This window comes from Lutzomyia longipalpis, chromosome 1, assembly GCF_024334085.1.
Source record: "Lutzomyia longipalpis isolate SR_M1_2022 chromosome 1, ASM2433408v1".
Lineage (NCBI taxonomy): Eukaryota > Metazoa > Arthropoda > Insecta > Diptera > Psychodidae > Lutzomyia > Lutzomyia longipalpis.
The window spans coordinates 8,507,693-8,526,471 of record NC_074707.1 but is presented as its reverse complement, the minus strand read 5'-3'; the positions used below and the strand labels follow the sequence as shown (position 1 = coordinate 8,526,471).

The 18,779-nt window shown below is 37.8% G+C and overlaps 1 protein-coding gene across 1 annotated transcript in view; it reads left to right on the top strand.

The window, feature by feature from the left end:
• The first annotated feature begins 560 nt into the window (after positions 1–560).
• The window catches only part of LOC129787295 (dipeptidase 1), a 66,421-nt gene continuing 48,202 nt past the window's right edge, over positions 561–18,779 (top strand). Inside the window, exon 1 of the mRNA XM_055822758.1 lies at positions 561–1,548. The gene's annotated coding sequence lies outside the window, so the exon portion shown is untranslated. The remainder of the gene's footprint in view (positions 1,549–18,779) is intronic.

Below are 18,779 nucleotides of genomic sequence, written 5' to 3'. Positions count from 1 at the left end.
TTTTTAAAAGCTCGTTTAATTTAAAAAGATTTTAGCTTTGGTAGCAATTTTGATTACGCAATTTTTTTCAAACTCTACTTTAATTTTTTTAAAGAATTTCAAAGCTCTGTTACCTATATATTTTCCCCATTATGCAATAGAAAATAAAAGAAGCAATGTTAGAGGGATAATATCCTATTGGCGCTTTCGTTTAAAATTCAATTCAGCGCTTCAACGTAACCTTGTTGAACACGTGGTGCGGGGGAGATGTTTGGGATTTTCACCCTGAAGGCACTGAGTGAGGGTTGTTTATGAGCACCCAACAGTTGAATGTTTATCAGATGTGCACCGTGTTGTGCAAATTCACGTGAAAAATTGAATATCATGTGAAATGCATGAGGCATTGCTCTCGCATCTCGCACTTTCACGCCACAGTTCTCAACTGGCTGTTCCCAAAAAATCAGGAGTTGTGTTCAGCCGAAGGGGTGGTGGCGCATGCCCTTTTGGGATGCCGACAATTCACCGTGCGTGGTGAATTTCTGACTATATTGAGACGGTTCAATCACTTGTGGCAAACTCAAGGGTAGTTTTCACGACGCTCTTGACCGAGCTGCATGTACGGTGGCTTTTCCTGAGAAAGCGCGCGGCATTTTCATTCATTCGCGAAGTCCCTTCCGCATGTGATTGTCCACATATTAGTTGTACATAGAGGGCGAGAGAGCAATAAATTTGCCAGGGACTTTCGACCTTTCCGTGTGTTCGGCGGTGTAATCGCTTTTAATAGAGGAAATAATTTGGAGGAATTAACGTGACATATGGCATTGTTTTTCGTAAAAGAGGCCGTGAGGTTCGTGGATTGTTAAACCATTCCTGAGAGAGAAAAAAAATAGAGAGCTTTCTCACTTATATAGAAAGCTTAAGGTGCGGTGTGTATATTGAAGTGAATTGATCGGAATTTATGATCGCCTTGTGAGCAATTTTTTACCCAAAAGTGACCACGAGTGGCCGGGGATAGCGGTGTTCCATTTGGTAAATGAAAACATTTCTGAGATTTCGGGTCAGTGACCGTCCCCTTCACGCGTTTCAATTAAAATAATTACACCGGAGGGTACACAACACGCATTCTCTCCCCTAAAATAGACGGTGGAGATTTTTGTGCTTGCAATCTCACCCCCTCATAGTCAAAATTATCATCTAATTTCGTCGCATGATTTTACACAATAATTAGTCGCTCACGAGATACATAATATTTGGAATGAGGGGCTTCTTAACATCCGACAATGCGATGTGAATGGTGAATTAATTAATTTTCTCACAGAGTTGTGTGTTGTTTCAGCGGGGCTGTGTCTCTCATCCTTTGCGGAATTTGTGGTGTAATAATAATATTGTTTTCGTAGCACAATTAACTGAAGAGTTTCACGCCAGAAGGTGTGAGAGATCAGAGCAGTTTCAATATAATATGGATGTGTTACCCCAATGTGATCAGTGTGCGAAGTGCTTGGAATGAGCACCATTTCAGGAGATCTCCCGCAACGTTTTATGGCCTATTCCACGGAGGAGATGTAAAAGGTATTGGCAGTAACCAAGTTACATCACACTCATATATGACAATCAATTGAAAGCGGATAGACTTGAACCCCATAAAATTTACTACATTTACCACCGCACTGTCGTCTTCATGCACTGTACTGTTGGTAAATCCCACCCCTGGCACCAATGCGTTGGCTTTGTCTGATTTTTCCGATTTTTCACTTTTTTCTTAGCTCATAGAACAAGAATCTCAAGTAATTTATCAACTTCAGAAGAGAATATCGTTGTTTTTGATAAAATATGGAATGCATTTTCATTTAAAAGGGATTTACTACCCTGCTGGATTTTTAATGGATGTACAATGACACACAGAGTTCTCGTAAAGAAGAAATTCCCAACATATTTTATTAAATGAATTTCATAAAATTTTTCCATTGTAACACTTTCATGAAAGTATCTATTAAAAATGCATTAAGGAAATGATTTTAAATACTTTTGCTATTTATGTCGCTTTTTTTCTCAATATTTTTTAATTAATAAAAAAAATTGTTGGAAAATTTTTACATAAATTTGTTTCTCATTCCGAGAACTGCCAACAATTTATGCTCCAAAAATATAGCATAAAACGCATAACACAATTCAAATTCAATTCAATTCAATTCAATTGACAATAAATCTACGTATTCTTGCTAAAAAAAAAACACCTATCTAAATTCTAACTAATTTTACAACCACATAAACACATACCAGGCGTCTCCATCTTGATATATGTCACGTTATGTTTATTAAATTAATTACTTCAAGTCAAAAAAAAAATCAAATAAAACAAAAAATTTATAGTTACAAAAAAATCAAAGATTGATGATTAATAAATTACCTTTTGTACATTCTTTTTTCACATTTCCCATGACACTGAAAGATCTTAGGGGAGAGATTTCCCAGTCCTCACCAAACAAACCTCCTACACACAATTCAGGAGAGCATTAGGCCATGAGAGTTATGAACTACCTGGCACCTTCGTATTTCACACGCGCGTGTGAAACATAATATTTTGTGAATGGTTGGCAGTGGGAGGGCTCAGGTGTGATATTTTTGATGTCATTTGCTGTATGTTTCTTGTGCTCTCTTGTTCCCTGATTACCAGAAAAGCTCTCCCCCCCACCCCTCATCCCGCATGATAACATGAGATTTTCCTTTTTCCCCCGGCGATGTTACCGCGTGGAGAAAAGAAAAAAATGGGGAGCAGGAGGAATCCCGTGCGAATGCCACCAAATTTAGTTTGGATATCCTGTAACTCCGTGCTCTATCTCCCCATGAGGCATTTTCCCCATGGGGGGTGAAGGTTCATTGTGCCACAATGGTGGGGGAGGTGTGATGTGGATCACCGACCTGAGAGATATTTTATGGATCTCAGGTTTCCTTCGCAGCCATTTCTGATGAAAAGCTCATGGCGGTGTCGTATTCAGGAAGACACGCATCCACAACATTTGGCATAAAACGCCGTCACCCAAATTGGCGTATTCTCCTGGCTTATCTGCAATTTATGTGATGCGATGTGTCTGATAACGCAGAATTATTTTCCTCAGGACAATTCTGACTCTGCTCTATCGAAGATTATATTTTTATTTTTATGTTTATTGGCACATACACGTTTTAGGTCACCATCTCGCACTGTGTGTGTGTATTTCTTTCCATCCATTCCCTTCCTCGGTATTGTGTGTGTACACAACCCCTTTGCCTTCACTCCATGACTCCTGTGCCACCCCCACCCACAGTGCATGAGTGAGAGAATAGAAGAAATCATGAAGCTCAACATGAGAATGGAGACGAAGAAAAAAAAACGTGGAGGATATGCTTGCGTATACATAAAAGAACAACTGAAGGAAGTTATGGAATCCACTTCGCTATGTACTCCTATGGAGTGCCTTTTGCTCCTCCGCATTACTTATGATGTGCGTGTGTGTGTGAAAATTTTATCTCACCGGATATTTAGATGGTTAGATTCAATCCCCCTTGAGACTCAACTCAAACCACCCTCCTCCACCGACGAGTGAGAGGGGAGGGGAATCTAATGGATATTTATCATTGCAGTACATCCCCAACAAAATCCTCCCGTATGGTAGACATTAATACAATCACATCCCTCTGATCTCAATAATCTTGCAGATTTTATCGCATAAGATGTGAGCATTGAGAAGAATCTTTTCAAGTTATATTCACAGAGGGAAAGTCATTGGATTTTGCACAAAATTCGCTTTAATGGGGAGTTGAGCGAAGACATCAATAAGAGGAGCTTAAAAAAATAGTATTTGTTACACTGACTGTTTTTAGGATTTTATTTATTTTTGTGATGATTGGAAAAGTAGAAAGAAAAGAGTAAAATAAAATTAAAAATTGAACCTTTTTATTCCATTTTTTGGAAAATTTTTCAACGTTTTTATACAAAAGAATTTATATTTATTCCTTAGGGAGCAGATAGTGTGAAATAAAGTTGAAATTTTCCTTAAAAATAATCTGTTGAAAATTATTTTAGCATAAATCTACTAAATCATGAATTCATTCACATGAAGTTGACCTCCTTTTCCATAAAAATGAATAAAAAATTCAAATGAGGTCAAATGGGAAAACCAAAAATGTCAATGGACCAATTTTTTTACGGATATTATCGATTTTCCAGTAGAACACCATGAGGTTCTTCAAATCATATCCACAAAATGTTATTTCTAGTGCCACAATCTCCAGTCAAACTGCTCAGCAGTGGTTGCCTCCTATCGCATGTTAACTTTAAGTATATTTCATGTGTCTGTCAGACACATCCGAGAACATACCCAGATATCTTGGGGGAAGGACGATGCTTGGCAATTCATGACTTCTGGTCAACCCATGAGAATCCTCGCTGTGAGAGCGAGAGATCTTCCCAAGATATGGAGAAAATACCCTCAGATTGTCACAAAGTTGTGTGTGCAACTGTGCATGTCGCCCGGGAAATGGAGCGAGGAGAAAACCGAAGAAGACATGTTCTTGTCTACCACCCACACTCACCCACCTCACCACCCATTCTATCACGATTACCAAACCGGACGTAAAAAATGAAGCATTCGATGGGTGGACAGTCAAATGTGCGGAGAATGCAAGCAAAATGTTCTATCTTTTGCACTTTTCACACCGAACACATTTTCCGATTTCCTTCAGTTCTCTTGGCACTTTATGGTGTCGTCAAGGGACTTTACGAGACGCCCCCTCGGTGGGTGGGTGTACACCCTTCCAATTTGCCACTGAGGGCGCGATCTGCTATGTACATTGTATTGAGATGAAAACCACCCAGAAGCGATAAACAAGTCTCCTCATATGCCATGAAGATTCTATCTTTAATACCATTCTGATTCTCATCCTTCACACTGCTCGTCTTGCAGTTGAAAGTGGGTTGTCACCATGCCCTTAGGAACCACGAAAAAAAAAGAAACCTCCAACACTTCCCCAAAGCCCGGGCAATCCATTAGTATTGGGGGAAGCAAAAAAAAAGTGCCGAAGAAAAATTTATGGGTGCGTAAAGTGCCAACGATTTTCCTCTTCGACTTCCGACGTGGTTGGGGTTTTTTTGTGGAGAAGGGTGTGATGGGTTGTGGGGAAGCTTGAAAATTTGTATGCCAAACATTCGGAAGTCACGGCGGAAAGATCACTCAGTCGCAGCCACAAAAGGCGCGCACACAAGAAGGAATTCATGTCGCATACCCCGCGCAAAGGCATTCGTTTTCTCATCCACCCACTCCACCAGCAGCCGAATTTGTGGGTGGCAGAAGCTCCTCTATCATTTAATTTTGTAAAGCTCAGAAGAAGAGCTTTTGCTATGGCAAATGATTAGCTTGAGATTTTCGTCGTTTTAGCATTCTGTGTGCAAAATCCGTGTTGAATTTCGCGATATTTGTTGGGATTTGCACTTAATTGGGACGACACCCGAGTCCTTTTTGTAAGTTTTCACCGAAAGAGCCGAGAGAGGAGACAGAGAGTCTGCTAGAGACTTCCGCCACCAACTCCCCCATTGTGCTGCTTGAGGACAATGCCGTTGACAAGGGAACAGAGAAATCCAATTATGTTATTTTTGTGCCTCTTCAAAATCCCATAAGACAATTTTCGGGATAATTTTCACTTGAAACCCACCCACCCCCAAACTGCTTGCCGTCGGAGGACTTCTTTTGATGTCAACCAAAGTACATTTAAGTGAATTTTCATTCATCGTGCTACACACACATACGAGAAAACATTTTTCTCTCCAAGAATACCTCCCCAGGGGGTGGGAATCTGAGAACAAGGAATAGCACAAGAGAAAAAAAATTCAATTTCACCAACTCTCTCCATTAAAGTTTCCCTCGTGGTTTATTTTTTCTTCACGCCAAACACGAAGAAATCACACACCATGCAATTTTCAAGTGAAATAGTGTTCCTTTTATTATGTAGTTCTGTTGGTGAACGTTTTTTTTTATGTTGAAACAGCGTGACATATATTTTGGGGAATAAAGAAAATGACAATTTCTGTTTTTTCCTTTCCAACAATTCGGAAAAATGCGTGAAAATTTAATTATTTTCTTGTGGAAAAAAATTATTTTTCTCGCGGGAAAAGTTGCAAAATTTATAGCAGTGTTCATCCGCAGAAAATAAACATTTAAGTTAGAGGTTATTCTTTAAAGAAAAGTTATTTTCCTTTAGGGGTCATCAGTATTCTATCTATATGTACTAAATTGCTATTGCATGACATGAGAAAATACGAAAATTTTAATCCATTTCAAGAATTCCAAGAAAGAAAATGTAGTTAAAATTTAAAATTTACTTATTCCCTTCGCAGGATGTTTATTAATAAAACATCGTTTACATTTACCGTCTTGTTCTACTTGAGAATAAGGAAAATCTTCCGGGAAACTTAATACATTTCCTAAAGAAAGCATCAAGAGAATTTATTATACAAAAACTCTTATAGCCCTGATGAGATTTACATTCATAAGTTAATTAATTTTTTACTTATAAGAATGCAATCCTTTTGATTGAATATGGGATAAACAGAGGACATTTTGTGAAGTAGTTGCATTTTTTTTGTCCCGGAATGTCACGGAACATGTTTCACGAAATCTCACAAATATTCAAATACTTTTAAATTTTTCGTACAGAGCAAACAAAGCTTTCTCATATGTTTTTTCATATAGAGTGCAAGAAAGGGCTGTAAAAAGCTAACGATGGATGAGTTTAGTTATCTCTTTTGATGATCTTGTAATTGAAAGTTGCTCTTTTGAATTCGCGGCAAAGCTCCGAGGAGGTCATTCATGCAGTGTGCGAGCACTTAATCACCTGAAAAGCTCACTTTTTTTACCCAAGTGGTGCGAGCTCTTAATCCTACCCCCTGGCGAATTTAACTTTTACAGTCTTATCGCAAATACGAAAGATTAACACAGCGGAGAGTTTGGTCTATGTGTGTGAAAGTTGTAAATTTGCAATCATCGCATTTTCAAGTTTCATTCTACTGGAAATTGAGTGTAATTATCTCTGAAATCTCCCACAAATTTTTCCAGCCGCGAGAAAAAACCACCAGCAACGGGGAGTTTCCACATCAGGGAATTCATTTAGAGCGAACTTTTAGTTGGTGAGAATGGACTTGAAAAATCAAACACATACTCCCTGCAGCGCTTCCCGTTCTTTCGACATGATCATTAATCCTTTGAGGAGGAAAACAAAATCATGATTTATAGAAGGAAAAGTCTAAGGGGTGGTTCATATTTTAATCTTAAGACCACAAATCGCACTCACTTCCGACACTTTGTGATTTATACAAACCCCCCCAGAATAAGGGGACATGGCGCTTGAGGAGGTAAAATGAGAAAGAAAAAAAAACTGTCGGAGGATGAGCCACGGGAAATTTCTCGGTCAATTTTGCAAGCATTAATTTCTCATTTTCCTCTTCTACCCGCTTCATTTGGACCACTTTGCATATATTTTCTGCTTAATTGCTGAAGGAAGAAAATGCTCCAAAACTATGGATAAGTTCCCCAAAACGGCGAGAATTTCTGGCTTCATCCCATTTTCATAATTTTCCCCATCATGCCGACACATTAAAGTTTTTAATGTGATTACACGACTTTATATCACTCTGGTGAGAGAATTTTGCGCTTCAATCTTCAATGTGCAAATTTTGCATCCGTGGAAAATGAAAAAAATAAATGGGCTAATTGGTGCGGAAGACATGCTATGTTGGTCAACTGGAAGATTTAAATGAAGAAGAAATGCATTATTTTCGCATGCTTCTGTTCTCTAATCGGTAACCTTCTGGGAATAAACTGTCTTCTTTAAATATTTCTCCACTTATTCTTAAAATAATTTAATAAAGAGGATTTATTTAAATTCTCATACCCTTTCAAATGACGCAAAATGTTACGTGACAATGCAAAGAAAGAGTCATCAGAGCTCAATGAGGATTTCTCATGCTATATATTTTCTTCAAAATTGCTTAATATTCATCGCAATGTTTATTTTAACTTTTCCTTGTACTTGCAATCAAGACAATCTCAACGTCTTGCGAGTAATGTTCATAAGGACAGTGATGGGGAACTTTTATCCAACTCATCATTGTACCGTTTAAATTGGCTTATTGCTGGGATTTTAAATCATTACGACAACTTTATGCTGTGCATTGCATCCCAGAGTCGATGCATGTCGCAAATCCGACAAGAAGAATTCACCAGTATTACGAAACATCGCATAGAAGTTACTTATATGGGGGGCATAAAAGGGGATGCTGATGGAATAAATAAAATTGTGGGAATATTTTCACGCGATGGGGATCGTGGGGTGGGTGATCCGACCCACTTTGACGCGCGCAAGAGAGAGGGAGAGGGAGAGAGAGTATGAAAAGATACCACCACAGAGCATATAAAATTGTGAGAAGAATCGTTTATGGTGCTCCCACATGTTTGTGAATGCGAAAGTGAAAATGTTCCGCGAAAGAGCGACCCATCCCCCCATTTCTCCATTGAGTCTTTAAATCCATCCCCTGTCGCAGACCGAATGCGGTGCGTCTTTTCGTATGCAAATGCGCGGGGTGATGGTGTATATAGCACAAAAAAGGGGGAGTGTGGGAATTTATAAAATTCCTTATAAAAGCATTTGATGACTACCGAGCTCAGTGGCAGACAATTCGGTGTTGACATTCGTATAAAAGTTACTTCTCTGGTACGTCCCCTAAACACACTCCATTGTGCTTTATTTCATCCCCGTGGATGTACCGAACTGTGGGGTATGGGGACAAAATGAAATTTGTGACACGCATCCTCTTCATTTTCTCGTTATAAAGTCCGTAAAGATTAAATGTTATACCGCACCACAAGAGAAAACCCCCAACTGAATTTTCAGCTGAATTTTCCTTTCTGGAGCCCGTGTCATTTGGCGTGTGTTTTACGATCATTGTCACCCATTTGAAAGGGACTAAATTAAATATTTCCTTTAGCCCATGAAAAGACCCCAAAAAAACCTCACGAAAAAAAGAATCAGAAGAATCCTGTAACCCTCAAAGAGAAACATATCGTTGTTTCCTTGTTCCGAATTTCAATTTCGAGCCACACCCCTACCGAGAAAAAAAGTCCAGTTTATATAAACAACATAATTTACTGCACAAGAAATTGCTCTGTGGGAATCAACATGCGAAATTATACAAATATAATAAATTATACCGTATTTCGGTTATTTCTTTAATTAAAACAGACACACAATTTATGCTTCTCATTCCTTCGTAAGATTTTCCTTTTTGACCGCTCTTCTTTGGTTTGCTTTTTCATCTCTATAAAGCCACAAACGGGCAGATCTTCTTGGAAATCATTTGAGAAGGAAGCTTTTGGTCTTGAGCCTAAAATGAATTTATTAATAACACTGAATGGCATTTTTTTCTGTATTTTTTTTTTTGTTGAAAGAGAACGGCTAAAGGAACATCTTTGAAGTTTCCTTAAAATTATTATTTTTTAAAGAAAGATTTCAAGGAGAAGAAAGAGGCTGAAAAAAGTTTTTTGACGAAAGATGATCACTTTCCCCACCCACATTTGGCATTTAATATTTTTAAAATATATTTTTTCTTCTTCTAAAAAACTCACATTAAAAACACGAGCCAAAAGAGTTTTAAATACCAACCCCCCAAACCACACAGAATGGCATGAAAATTGAATTCTCGAAACGAAAAAGTTGCATCAATTCTTCCCATTTACTTTTACCCCTTTTTGGCTGGAGCTCTCTTCGATTAACCTGTTGAAAGTCCAAATTGGTCGATGACAAAGTTTAAATGGCTTTGGGGATTGAAGTGGAAAAAAAGGTGTCCAGAGGCTTGGTGTGGAAATGAAGTGCTCTGGCAGAGAAGATGCTTCCGGAATTGCTCTTGAATTGTCAATGATGGCTCATTTTCACCATTCTTTCGTTCAACATTTCAGAAAAATATTATTCTCTACTCACCCGGAAAACTTTTTGCCACCCCCCGCATCCCAGGTTGATTTGAATACGAACTCCCTCTCTGGTCTCTATATACATTCAACACTCTGTCGGCGTATTTTTGCGCGCACACCTCTGGGGCGTATGCCTCTCCTGACAAAAATACGACGGAAAAGTTTCTTTTTCCACATCCTCGCCTTACTGGGTTCATTATTAATGAGCTCACCAGGGGGTGGTCCGGTGTATGCAAGGAGACTGATAAAATACACAATATGTATGAAACTATATTTAAGTATGAATGTGCATATTAATAAAATATCACGCGAGAGGAAATCTTTGGGAAAACTTGCGCAGCAGATTTAGGGCACGTAGGAAAGTTTCTGTATATAACCAGCGAATACCTATGCAGGAGGTAAACCGGAAGAAGAAGTTATGAGTGGAGTTTTTGATGGAGAAAGTACCAAATATTTCATGTTCGAATAGATTTATTGATGAATTCATCTTTTGAGCTTCTTTCAGCAAAAGATTTTTTAATTTTGATTTTATTTTCAGTATATTTTTTGATAAAAGCTCCTCCAAAACTAATATCAAAGCAAAAAAATCCTTCTCAATAAAATCTAATTAGGATTTACCAAACTCATACATCTACAAATCTTTCCAGAGAAAGAAAAAAAATATTTCAATAAGCAATAAGCCCATATTTGAGGATTTTTTTTGCCCAACAGTAAGTAAATTCATAAGAAGTCTTGAGGAACATGAAATTTTTATTCGATTTTTCCAAGGATATTTTTTCCAAATTCTCCATAATATCATAAAATCCCTCACTTATGGCTCCCTGGTAGTCGCATTGAGTTGTGAAGCCACAGGATTACTCGAGGGACATATAAAAGTCTTCGCTTCGTATGGAGAGGAAGCTCAACTTGGAAGTTCTTATATAGCTGTCTAACCGAAAAAAAGCCACCCTTAGTATGGAAAAAGCTCCCGGTAGTTTGGCAAATTAATTTACGAGCAACGGAAACAGGGACGGAAATAGAAAATGCATTTTTAATTCAGCTGCAATTTATGGGGGATGCCAGGAAAAACGCCCCATAAATGGTTCAAGAGGTGTATGTGTGTGTGGGGTAGGATTTTGGGGGCTATGTCGAAGATTGCAAATTAAGATTTGTTGCGGTTAGACCCGGAGTAGTTGTGTGTTGTGGGATAGGTAAATAGAGAATCACGGGTATTGGCCCATGTCCCATATATATACTTTTTTTTCTTACTCCTCCCATGTGCTACCTCATCGCCCCTGAGGGAGTTGTAGGAGTGAATGGTAAATCGATATTCTTGCACAATTTATCCATGGAGGGAGAAGGCAAAACCTAGGGACATTTGCCCTCGAAAGTAATGGGAAAATAGTGAGTGTATCGGTTTCGGGGCTCCTTTTGCGCTTAATACCTCAACGGCACACAACCATTTTCTCCCACAATGGCAGGGGGAAGCTTAAAGCTCACCGCCCTTGCAATCCCGCTGCAAGCTCCCTCTCCACGTTCCCATGGGAAAATTATTCTGTTTACCATTTTATTTCCATTTTTCTCATGGTCCCCACACACATTTCTCTCACCCACCTCGTTACTGTTTTCCCGCACCCTCATCCCCAGCAGAAAGTTCTTGTTTTTTTTCGAAGTCTCCTTCTTTCGCAAACGATACGAGACAAGAAGACAATGCTGGGATCACTTTTGGAACGAGAGGATGGGAATAAAATATTAGTTTAAGCGAATCACAAGAATTTTGCACTCACCGCAGAATTGAGGTCGGTCTGGGTTGTTGTATTTGTAAAAAAAAGTATATATAGCAGACACAAGTCCCAAAAAAGGTTTTTCGTATCATCCCCAATGACAGCAATATCAACACCATTCATAAGAGAAATATTGCTGGGAAAACTATTGGGGAGCAAATGAAGAAAAACAAGAATCCTATAAAAGTTATTACATTTTCAATATGCTTGGCAATCTAGGATAAACACTAGCTACATATAGCTTCTGGAAATTCTTGATTTTCTTTTCTTTAGAATTTTGGGAGACAGGAGTGATTTCTTCAAGTCCCTTCTATGTCAATCGTGTTGATTTTTCTTATTCTGGGATTTTCAGTGAATTTTTCATTTTTTTTTCACAAATAAATTCTCTCTATTTTGGTACAAAATGTTCCATAAAAATATGCTCTATAGATGAGGAAAAGTATGCTCTAAAGAGGAGTAAATACATTGAACAATTCATACTGAAAAACAATCGAATCCCATTTATTAAATAGTTTTATTAAACTAGATTAGATTGGATTGCTATTATATGTATTGTTTCGTTTTGAATTATATTTTTTGTTTTAATATTTTAATCAATTTTGAAGCCAATTTATAAACTAAAACGTTTAAAACGATATATTAGATAAAATAGAAAATTTTCCAATTTATTTTCATGAAATATCAATAATATTTCATACTAATATTTTATGGATAAAAACACCCAAAGCAAATTACGTAAAAGCACAGCGAGCATAGTCAGAAGACATGATAGATAATGATTATATTGCACGGACGAAATATATGATTAAATGCAGTAAAAGAGCATAGGTAGCATGATAAATGTTTACTATCTACTACTCGGTAAGTTCAACTTCTGGCTTTTCCTTTGAAATAACTCATCCGAATACCACGCAAATACCAAACACTGAGGGTAATTTCTACATGAAAATAAATGAATATACATTAATATACGACCCAATATATACATGAATTTATTGTAGTGTTGATGTGAAATGTTAAATGTTGACAAACAAAGCTTATAAATCATGCAATTGAATTTAATAATGCCACATTTCACACCCTACGCCCAGAATGACTAATACAATGGGCATTTGTAATTGAAATTCTATTATTTAAAATATCCAGAATATGTTGTAGGGCCACTCACCGCCCCAATCTACCATCCCCATTTTACCAACCACCCCTAGGGCGTGGAATTTGCAAACAAAAACTTTCCGGGGGGTGATGGTTGGTGAAAAAAAAATAGCCAAGAAGAAATCTTCTGTGAAAATCTCTGTTCTTCGTCCAAGTGCGCTCTTTTAAATGTAAAAGAGAATTTATTTTTATGTCAGAGAGATGCTGCTTTTTGTCCATAATGGAGGGAGGGGGTGGCGCTGAAAAAGCTTTTTGTGTTGTGCAAGAAGTTGAGCTAAAATCCCCACGAGAGAACGAAGCATCTGGCATCATCATTCAGTTGAAATGGCATTGCGCATCCTTTTCGGTCCATTTCCTAATATTGAAATGATACGACCTGGCATAAATAAAAAGCCTTAATAATCCCAACCCATTTTCCCGCCATCACACAATAGCGAAAGAGTGCAGAAAAACAGCAACAAATCGTAAAAAAGAGCGAGACCTCATTTTTTATATATTGCACACCAGGGTAGGAAACAGACATTGCAGGGTGTGCTAAATGACATTACATTTTGTGGTGGACATATTATTTGAAGTGGACATTTGTCTTTTGGTAGACATTGAGAAAATTAATGCTATTAATGCTGAATCTTATGGTTTACAAACTTGACATATTTCAGCCAGAGATTTGGGGTTCTTAAGTAAACTTAGAAAGCCCGAGAAGCTTAAGAATAGCCATAGGAGGGGATGATATTGACAGGAGAGAAGTTACAGAGTGCGCATAGGGCTGAAAATGAAGGCAAATTACGGTAATTAATCGAAAATTTCTTAGAAATAGAGTTATGTACACTTAAACTCTAGCTGTAGGTCTTTGATGTTAAAACCAAAAGATCAAATGATTTTAAATTGCAATAGACACTTCAATTACCTCACCCTGTACACATGAATACCATATGGCATAACTTGTACATCGTACACCACAGCGTTTGTGGCGGAAATCGAGGAGGAACAGCGCAAAGGGATGAGCTTTGTGGAGGTGCTGTGTGAATGGTGGAAGATCAATTTCCTCACCATGGGAATCCCTTCGGTCCAACCCCTTCCCCTACCTACATAAGCTCCACGCTGAAGCTTTGTTTGCTTGAGCTTAAATCCACACCCCCAACCACATGGATCGCCTCTGACATTTCAAAGGTTGAACGTGTGTAGCAATTTGGGATCAACCTCAATGTGTGTGTTAATGCAGGAAGGAAAGAAAAAAGATGCGAAGCGAATGAATTTTATATCAACCACATAAAGCAGCATATACAACTAGGAAGTGGAGCACCCCCGAAGCTGAATCTTCAGGGGGTGAAAAAAAATACGAGTAAACCAGGAGAATCCCACCCGAAAAGATTAATGCACTTGAGATGGGGTGAATGTTAGATTTGCGGATTAGGCGAACACATCACGTTCTCTGCTTCTTTATTATGATTTCATTAAATTTTAATTCATGCACAAATGCGTCTTATTGTGTCCCTTTGCTAAGGCTGAAGCTTCATTTGCAGAAAGCTCCCGTGAAAAAAAAACAGCAGAATGACAACATGCTGTATTTTTTTTTTGAAAACATCTAGCCTTAAATTTAAAACATTTCATAATTAAAAGGGAGTGATAATAATTTAATTAAATACAAACAATGTTAAACAAAAAATGCAAATAAAATAATTTCAGTCAATTACTTTATTAAGTATGGCTCCAAATGTTATATAAAGTTAATTAATTGCAATTTCGGGAGGGTACAGGGGAGGAATTTTTAATTCTCTGAAATGAAATGTAAATAAAAGTTTAATTAGTCAAACTAGCTGTGGTTTATGACAAAAGTACGTTATTATTTTTTTTGTTCATATTTTGTTTTTTTTTGCACTAAATCTCATTTCGTGCTTTCTTTAGAAGGTAATAAATACAGATTTTACAATATTAGTTGATATACAAATAATAGAATTATTCAAAATTTAAATTTTAAGTCTTAATAATTTGAGAATCGAGTAAAAAATTTAAAAAAAATAAGAAGTAGCTCTGCTAACATTCTCACAGCATAAAACGTCTTTTGATGTGAGTTTTAGTGGAAACACCCTATTTTCTTCTTGCACGCCATCCTAATCATGCTTTATTCTTGGCTTTGTTCTAAACATTCTGACTGCACTGACGATACTTCCTCCCGGATGCAAGTAGCAGCTCATGATGACAAATTGAATTCTCACAGGGGAAAGAAGACTCACATATAGATAAGATTTTCAGAGGTGGATGAATTGTGTGTGGGATTTGAGTTGACGCTGAAGGAGGAGCTACACTATGCTGCTTTCCCATGAATTTGCCGCCAGCTGCCAGGGACAAGGGGTGGGCGGTTGCAAGGAAGACTAATGAATGCATCCTACTCCACAGGATGCATACAGGAACATCGATGCCAGGAGCAATTATCCAAAACAGGCGGCAGCATTTCTCCACAGTGTATCTGATCCAAATTGTTCGTGTTAGCATATGAGCCATGTCGGACCGACATTGTTGGTGGTAAGAAGGACATAGTCAGGACATAGTGCAAGGTTGCACTTTTTTCACTCTCAGTTCTTATAAACCCAAGTAAGGATGACGAAGAAAACTTTTGAGAAAGTATGAGAAAAAAAGCAACAAAATAAATCCCATTAAAACTCCTCTATACATATGGGTTGACGTCTGCACAATCCCCAGTACGGAAGATTTAATCAAATTCTTGGCACCCGAAACTTTGGCGAAATGTTTTGGAAATTATTACTTTGGCAAAAGCCATTGCTTGGTGATATACCGCCAATGGTGCATCTTCCATCAAACTTTGTTGCTTCGCGAGCACAGAATGGGGCAATCGATGGGGATTATATCCACTTCATCATTGTAAATCGCGTCTTTGCCACAACATTGGAGAGAGCTTCCGTCTTTGGGTGGGTAAGTTTCCTTGGGAAAATTCTGATGACTTTGCCGTGCCGACGAATCCCTCCGCCATGAAACTTTCTCCCTTATGCCTCGGAGGGGTGAAGTTAAAGTTTATGGGGACATTTTTGTCACGGGGCGACGGAGTAAAGATCGATTTCTCTTTGCGCGAAAGCTATCGATTTTGGGATGGTATGGGGTTGACTACTACCTAAGTATATATACCTTTAAATATGGCCACCAACCTCTTTCCGACAAACTGGTGGAATTAAGCAAATTATCTTGCTTAAGTACTTCAATAACCATAAATTAGTTCAACTTGCCTCCCCCGTCTGGAAGGTTTTTGCAAGGAGCTTTTGTTCAAAAGAAAAACTATCCGGTTATTTGGGATGAAATGTTGGTTAATGTTAAAGGAATTTTTACTTATTTTTGCGCATTAAAACTCAAAAGATTTAATTAATTAAATAAATTGTGTTTTTCTTGTTCTCTTCACATTCATATTAACCCATTGAAATAAATCATTTAAATTAAAAATTAATTTATTCCCACATGCATAATTTTCAATTTTTCATTTTCCCGGAAAAAATTTTTTTCAGTCCATTAAAAATTCAACTTTTTTTTAAAATTTCAGAACAAAATTAAATTTTCTGCATTTCACCCTCAATGTCCCAAAAATAGCACGTATTCCTCGCTTCTTCTGCTCTGGATGGTTACGGTGGCCGATATTAAATGGGCGGTCATTTCTGTTTGTTGGAGCAAAAATCTCATAAGCGCACACAAACCTATCAATTGGGGAATTGTTGTGTAACATGAAATATTTCTGCTCCTAATGATTTCCCCAGGCAGCATTTAATGGACCGTAAAAAAGGAAACTTTTACCCAATCCCGAAGTAGATCCATGTCTGGCCCTATGAGGGGGCTTTTGGTCAATTGATTGACGAAAGAGGGTATCCCCCCACAAGGCGCTGGCGTACTTAATATTATTTATTGTCATTCAAATACCCGGTGAAGCTCCTCAATCTCCGCAGTTTTTTCCCTCATATTTTTCCCCCTGAGAGCATTTTTTTATTGACATTTATGGCCTCTGAAGGGGGAAAAAGAGATTTTTCTGAAAATTAATTCTAATACGTTTTTTTTTGGACTACTGCACGGGAATTTTTGTATGAGATGGAGTTTTTTCCCTATTCTATCACATTGCGATTTTTAATATACCCCATGTGACTGAAAGCTCTCAATATAGCGAAATCTTTTTATGCATTCTTGAGCTTTTGGGTGCGGGAGAGCTTATGTACGCGGATGATTCGCAACTGATAAAATCCATAAATTCGCTTGAGCAAGCAGAAAAAGTGGGGTATGTTGAATGATATCTACTCACATCTCAATATGTTCCTGCGGGTGCTATCCCCCCACATATGCGGCAGTAATATGGGGCGGATGGGGCAATACTATATTGAACATAAATCAACGAATGTTTCCTTTTTATATTTGATATTTGAGGAATTGGAAAAAGGAGCACCGCGTGTTGCGGAGCGTCTCTCTTGTGTGAGATAAATATATATTGATATGCGGGAATGATGATTATTTTTTCCCTCACGGGGGACATAAAGAGACAATAATTTCGCAATATTTATAGTTTCTGCTAGAGCTTTCTTTTATTACTATTTCACTGCTAAATGCGAGAGAGAGGTCATAAGGAATAAATATTTAGAGAGCATTTCATCCACTTGTTTTGATCAATTCATATGGATTTCGTATGTTATGAAATTTATGAAATATTCAGTGCATTTTTGCACAAAGTTTCATATATAATTTATTTGAAGAAATATTTTGAGAAAGGATCCTAAATTTTGAAGAAGTTTATTCATTTCGAGTCTTTCAAAATATCGTTTAAAGTTAAAAAAAAACTTTCTTCTTTGAATTTTTCCTTTGAAAGGATTGTACGATAGGCCAAGATATAAACCGGATATAGAAGATATCTATAATAGAGAATCAAAAACAATAAATGTAAGATAATATTAAGATTTACGATATACCCCGTACAATCAATTTTAGTAACCTAAACGAGGGGTGAAACTGACTGTTGATTCAAAATTGAATATTGCAAAATCGTTAAGGACTTGTCTATTTCAGAGAATTGGTGCTTAAAATAAATATCCATAGAGTGTGTCATAAAAAAATACATTTTTCAATGAGTTATGAACAAGATTATGGAAATAGCCCTGTATAGGAGAGTGAGGGTGAGAGTTAGAGGGATATGGCGACACCTTTTCTATGCCCCAATGCGAAACATTGCCAAAAACGTCGCGAAATGTTACATAAATCCCCCCGAAACACTTTTGGCTCACATTTTATGGGGCGTTGGGGGATTTTGGGGGTGCTATGTGTGAGAGATATTGAGTTGTAGTTGAGTATGAAGGGATTATGTGTAGGTGGTGGATTGGGACATTAAAGGGGTGTGTGTGTGGGTGCCTTTATTGTGGATCGACAATCATTTTCTCCGTGGAAAGTGGGTGGTTGTTCCGAGGAAATAAATCGGTGTGTAGGAATACAAGATTCCTAAAGCGCGGTGTGAGGAATCAATCGAAATTATATGTAAAGTGGATATTTCAATTTATCGCGAAGTGATTTGCAGTGCTCTCATGGGGCTTCCTATGGTGGAGAAATTGATTTCAGAGTGTGACACCCCCATTCTTCAGAGCTATAGGAATTCCCCTGGTGATGTTGATTCCACTGCACACATGGCTTTCAATGGTGTCGCGATACAATAGCATGCAAAATTGCACTGTATGCAATAATGCAGTGTGGTGGTGCCTCCTTTGCCGAAGGATGCACGCCAATTTATCCCGAATGCACAATCAATGTCGGAGGATTGCACTTTCAATTGTATTATGTACACAACACACTGTGAGATTAATGCGAATTATCCTCAGGGGGTGAATTGCAAAATGATGGCTGTCGATACACGGTTCAC